Below are 6679 nucleotides of genomic sequence, written 5' to 3'. Positions count from 1 at the left end.
TGTTGTCCGCCGTGGTATTATTGTCGAACCCCCTTTCTCCTACAACAACCATGTGGTTTATAGAAGGACCATCAGGTTTACTTATGCGACCTTGAGAAAGCCCAACAACCCTTCTTGGAGAGAGAGAGAGAGTTCGCTGTTTTTTATCATTGCACAAACTCGTACGTAGATATTTTAATTAAAACTCAACAGGCGTAGTGCATTCGGACTGCAGGGAATGTTTTGAAGATGGAGCCAAACGTATACTGGACGAAAATGCGTTGCGTGTAGAAAACTATTAGCAGGTCCCACTACGTTGGAAGGAAGAGTCAACTTACCTACCCAACAATCGTGATTTGGCATCAAGCAGACACAAAAATTTGGAGAAAAAGATGGGGAACCCCCTTTATAAGCAGCTATGCTATGAGATCATCACAGGTTTCATCGATGAAGGATGCGCTGTAAACATACAATAACCTAGAAAGGAGGCCAGAATGCATGACATTGCATGGCATTGATGGTCTTTGGAGCAAACTCATCACATTACACAGCACTTTACTTAAGAGATAAGTTGAGATTCTGGTCGACTTGAAGTCAAGGTTGGGGTATGATTGACCTCGCATGAGATCATATACAAATAGAAAAAACCTTATGGTCCATTTGGGATCCAAACAGCTATATCCTCAGCTTTAAAATTAAACTCAAAAAAATTTTGGAAGCAATTCGTTACCGCTTGATGGTACCAACTAAACAGAAAATGTTCCATGTGACAATTTCTGTATTTTACCCGGCCGGATTTCTTCATCCAGTTACAGTTCGGAGTATGACACTCTTACAGAACGTCTGGCGCAGTCGCATTGGATGGGACAAAAAATTTAAGAGTAACAAACATACGGCGTGGAAGCTGTGGATTACCGAATTAAAGATAGTCACAAGTTTCTAAATACCGCGATCTTATGTTAAAAAGCCAAAGCCGAATTCACTAGAGTTTTATACTGCCTGCGATGCTAGTGAAAAGGCTAATGCAGAGGTAGCTTACTGTTGATTTCATTATGCCGATGGATCCATAGAAGTAGCTGTTATTACCGGTAAATAAGAGTAGCTTCCTTAAAAACTCAACCTACTTCAAGGATGAAACTATAAGCCGCGTTACGCGGTAGACTAATTGCACAAATAGTTAAGAGTGAACATGATTTTCAATTAAATAACCTCTCATTTTGGACGAATTCGCGCACAGTGCTGTCTTGGATTAACTCTGACGCAAGTACTTACGAGGCCTTCGTCTTACATCATCTCAGCGAGATTAACAAATTTTCCGAACGGGTTGTACAGAAGCCGATACTGTAGAGGTACAGGCAAATGCGGGAGCTAACAGGGAAATTTTTGAAGTGAATAAATGATCCGGTTGTCTTATTCAGTATCTGAGCGAAATTTCGCAGTGGGCGGGTGCCATTCTAGACCATAAGATAGATGGTTACAATGTGCGATATGCTTAGTGCGACCATCCGTCAAAAGTCTCATGCACCCTGAGGACACGGATTTACAGAAAAGATAAATACTAGCAAATACTGAATCCAGGTACGACTAGAAATGCACGAATAAAAATTAAAATATAGAGCTAGGTTATAGTGGCACTTGACACGGGACGTAATAACTCGTAGAGACAGTAAGGATTAATTGAGTAAAATAAAAGTTGTTATAAAGAACTTAAACATGTGTGCGAAATTGCACATATAATTAACTGATTGAAAATACCTTCAAAAAGTTACGTTGACAAATTTGAAAACTTTAAGGTGGCGACCCATGTAACACCTCAAGAATAAGCGTATTTTTCGGAATTTTTTGGGGGATGACGAATATAACAAATCTTTCCACAACGTTTATGGTTTATTGAGGCACTTTTCAGCAAACAAATAATTTTTTTTAGCCATAAATATGCATTATATTTTTTATTATAAGGGCAGATGTCGAACATATTCAGCCGGGAGATGCAAAACTGCCCGCACTCTAGCTTCTCACAGATTCGTCTAAAACGAAAGATCAAAAAAGTTTCTTTAATTTTATACACAAAGCTTTTATGTGAACCTAAACAACTTAAAAAATAATCATTTTTGACCAAATGGCGTCCGTTCATAAAAAGTTTGATTTTCATCAAAAAACTTTGCATGAAATTCTTTAAAAAATAATTGTTAAAAATTGTTTTCTTCCAGTTCAGAGCGGTTCACACAGAAGATAATTATTTCAACTATATGTGTAGGCAAGGAGAACCCAATCGGTCAAATACATTTTGAGTTATCTTGAGGGCAGTTTTGAAAAATATGAAATTGACAAAACCGCGTTTAAAGATTTACATGTTGAAAAAAGGAAGCATCGGCAGGCTAGCGCCAGGCGCGCGGGGCGCCTTTTAGAGGTTAAAGAATGCAGCTGCGACTCTGAAACTTTCACAACATGTTTTTGGGACGACTAGCCTCCATTTAAAAAAAAAGTCGATTTTTTGAAGCCGTTACATGGGTCACCCACCTTAAAAAAGAGATAAGTCTTGAGGCGTCTTTTAGAGCTGTAATTCGAAATGGAAAAAAAACACACACACAATAACAAAAAACTTGAAAAGTAATAACATTATTATCTAAACTTTACGAAAATATTAGTCAAATAAGTAAAAATGCACCGAAAAAAAGAATTGCGTAGCCAGCAAGTCGGTGATTAACTCGGTTAAATCTCCCCCTTCTTTTACCTTCCCATACTCCCTTTCTTGTTTCGTTATATAGCGTCTGGGTCGTTTCGTCTTGTCTCAACTCGTTTTGTCTTGTCACCCGCGAAAAAAGTACGATGGATGGGCATCCGTCCGAAACAATAAGGTTTTCTGTCCATGACAAAGAGGCTCTGGAAAATGTAGGAGTAAGGTAATTTAAGATGAGTCAATCAGTGAGTTCGGTAGTGTGACGTCTATACACAGTAAAAGGGGTGGCGGATAGATATACAGAAAGTATTCATAATTCATGCTGGTTTTACTGTTTACTGTTATTTTATAAACAGTTTGATATATAAACATAATACTGAACACTAATTGCTTTTAATTTCAGTTACTTATTTACAAATCGCTGTGTTCAATGTTTAAATGTTAATTACTTTTATTATTATAAATTTTCTTATACTTGTTTTTGGCCTCAGAGTGATCAAAGGGTTGGACCTCCTCTTCAAACGTCTTTTTTCTTATACTTAGTGAATATGCATCTACAAGCTTGAGAAATATTTATGCCTCCTGAATATTCCTATAAAAAATCCAACGATTTCGAGACAACGTTTTTAGAGAAGGATCTCCAGATCGCTTTGTGGTAACACAATTAGTAATAAATCACGGTATAGTAAAAAGTCTAATACCAAACGGGACTTTGATTAGTGGAAATTTTTAAACTCCTAATGCTCGACAGAAGTAGGGCTCAAAACCGTTTTTCAATATCTATGCAAAAAAAGAATTTTAAAAAGAGGATGTAAATGAAAATGTTTGTTCAAGAACCATATTTTACTCTACATTAATAGAGTCTACGCACATCTGTGTGGATATTATTTACCTCCTGCATGGCATCGATGTCTCATTTACCGGCTGCACAGTAACTGTAATTAATTTTAACATGCATTTTAATTTAATTAAAAATATGATTAAAGGTTCAAAATGTACATGTGACTCAAAAAACGCAAGTGAAGCCAAAAGGCCAGTCACAATATCATCCGATCGATCGCGTGCGATCACATAATAAGTGGTAATAGCGTGGAACGGATGCAGGTAGCATCTTTATTGTGGTTATCGGGGCTTAGAAACCGAACGTGCTTAGTCTCTCTTCAATCTAGCCTGTTATTAAGTACAGATTTGAGATTTTGCGTCATTGCTATGGACGTGAGGAAACTAGATATTTTATGTGTGCCTAAAACAAAGAAAAGGGATGCGAAACCAAAGACATAAAAAACGGCGTGTTGAAGGGCGGATTTGAAATATGGTCAGGTGTAGAGAGTGAATCACATGGTAAACAAGGAGTAGGTCTGATTTTGAATGAAAGAGCAAAGCAGCATCTAGGAGACCATTGTTTCGTATCTCTCAGACTGCTGTAGCCTAGATTGGAAGAAGAAATCAGAAGAATATTCATCATAACATGCTACGCGCCAGTTGATAGTGATCCCAGAGAAGTAAAAGACGCCTTCTGGGACACTTTAAATGACACAATAAATGTTTGCGAACATGGGGAAAGAATAACTCTAGTAGGAGACATAATGGATGGGTGGGCATCCAAAATCAGGATACAGAAAGAGTACGAGGTAATTTTGTTGATCCAAGAACAAACTATAACAGAGATAAATTAGTTGGTCTATGCTTAGAAAGGGGTCCGTTCATTACAAATACTTGATTTAGGCATAAAATGATCCACATGTACACCTGGTCTAAAGGAAATAGCCGCAGTATAATTTAATTTGTTGTTGCGGATGAAAGACTAAGAGAGTTGGTCAAAGATACAAGATCCATGAGGTGTCCTGATTGCATACTGATCATTACCTTCTGATCTCAAAAATTAATTTTGGCCGAGGATGAAGAAAAAAAAGAACCAAGAAAACAAAATAAACGCGAATCAAAATTGAGAACCTACAGAACTCGGATGTGCGAATAGATTTCCAAAATAAGATAATTGAAAGCATAGATAGGGCAACATGGGAGGACCGTATACAAACTACGATATAGAGGCCGTCTGGACAAAGTTACGGAATATCCTTGTTAGATGTACGATCGAAGTGTGTGGTACCACAGTTGTAGGAAGGATGTCTGGTGATGCGTGGTGGAATGATGAAATTCAGGCTGCCCAAAAAGTAAAGAGAGAAGCGTACATGAGAACTCACAACATCGCAGGTCTTAGCAATGAGGAAACAAATAGATGTAGAAATGATTATAGACACGAAAACAGGATACTCAAACGATTAGTTAAGGAAAGTAAAGATACAATTAGAGCAGAAGAAGAGATGAAAATACAAAACGACTTTGAAGGAAGCAAGAATGTGCTTTATAAAAAATGAAAGGAAACAAAAGTACAGAATTTGTCGATATGAGAAACAGTAGGGGGAAATGGTATATGATGCAGACGGAATACTAGAGGCCTTCAGAGACTATTTTAGGAGACAATTCGGAGATGAAGCTATAGGACACCACAACTGCAATGTTGAACACGATGCGAAGGAAAACTCAATTGAGAAAGTCTGTATCACTGAGGTTAGGGATATAACTAAGAAATTGAAAAACGATAAGGCTGCCGGGGAAGACAATATTAACGCTGAAATACTTAAACACGGTGGCGAGTGCATACCACATAGGCTGTGCGAATTGGTAAATTTATGTGTCGAGATGGGAGACGTCCCAGACGATTGAAAAAAAGCGATTATCGCACCAATATACAAAAGAAAGGGAGGTAAAAGCGACTGCTATAATTACAGTGGGATTAGCTTATTAAGTACCGCAAGTAAAATAGACTCAAAAATACAACAGCCACACAAAAAAAAGTGTGCGGATCTGGTAACAAGATACACGTATTCCTATGGATTTTGGGGCGCTGATTTCAAATTCGGTATCAAAAATCACCCATCACGCCATGGTTCATCCATAACCTCAAAGAATGACGAAAAATCAAGCACTGAGGCAAATAAATTTCAACATAATGCCAGTGATGCAAATTTTCACTTTAAAAACATGTCGGCAACTGTGAAGGATAAACCCTTGCCTGATATCAACTTATTTAATATAACTTTACCCAACCGAACCTGACCTCACCTAACCTGAATTAACAGAAATTTATTGAACTACACGTAAAGCTCTGGAAGCATATTTTCCCAGTAGCAAATGTGTGCTACATCGAATGGGTCAACTCGAGCCTAACCTAGAAATAAATCTAACCTAGCCTAACCAAACCAAACCTAACCTCTCGAAACACAATTAAAATGATTGTGTTGTCCCAAATCTGCCGGATGAGACGTTTGCATCTGCTTCGGAGAGTATAGATGTCACATCCTGAATGCGGCTCTGTGGCACGCCCAGATATGTATAAGTCTCTCCAGCGCAAAGGTGTCTGTTTTTAGCATAGATCTTAAGATCGTCCCTGTAAAATACATTAATGACCTTGTACTTTCGATCTGCAGGTTTGCCGCACAAGTACCCGTCGGAATGGCGAAATGCTAGAGATAGTGGCAATAATGTAAGGCAAAAGAGGAGTGGGCTCATGGTGTCGCCCTGAAAGACACCTCTCTGAAAAGTGAACCTTGTTAGTTGTCATACGATTTTTTCCAGATGAGAGAGTAAATCTGGTTTTCCCAAGCGGCATCAATCTTTCTATGCACCCAACTATTTTTGGATGAACCTTTAGGATTTCCACAAGACAGATGATAAGTCTATGGGATGTCGAATTGAAAGCTTTCCGATAATCAATCCAGGCCATCGATAGGTCACGCTGGTAGAATGCTGCATCTTTGTCGACACATCTATCGATGAGCAGGTTCTCCTGCTGGGCAAGACAGTACGCGTCCCGCATTCAATGTGTGATTGACTACATCACATCTGGCAGAAATTTTACAGGCCAATAACTTGTCTGAACACGCTTTATAAGATATTTACAGCTATCCTAAATGATAGGATTGTTCGGGCAATTGAACCTGTGTGGCAAGAAATGTA

At 38.4% G+C, this 6679-nt stretch overlaps 1 protein-coding gene across 1 annotated transcript in view; it reads right to left on the bottom strand.

Annotated features, from left to right (window-relative positions):
- Nucleotides 1-6679, bottom strand: part of LOC117175622 (protein stoned-B) — a 320808-nt gene that overhangs the window by 312868 nt on the left and 1261 nt on the right. The window lies entirely within an intron of this gene.

This window comes from Belonocnema kinseyi, chromosome 6 (assembly GCF_010883055.1).
Source record: "Belonocnema kinseyi isolate 2016_QV_RU_SX_M_011 chromosome 6, B_treatae_v1, whole genome shotgun sequence".
Lineage (NCBI taxonomy): Eukaryota > Metazoa > Arthropoda > Insecta > Hymenoptera > Cynipidae > Belonocnema > Belonocnema kinseyi.
This window is presented reverse-complemented; position numbering and strand designations above follow the sequence as displayed.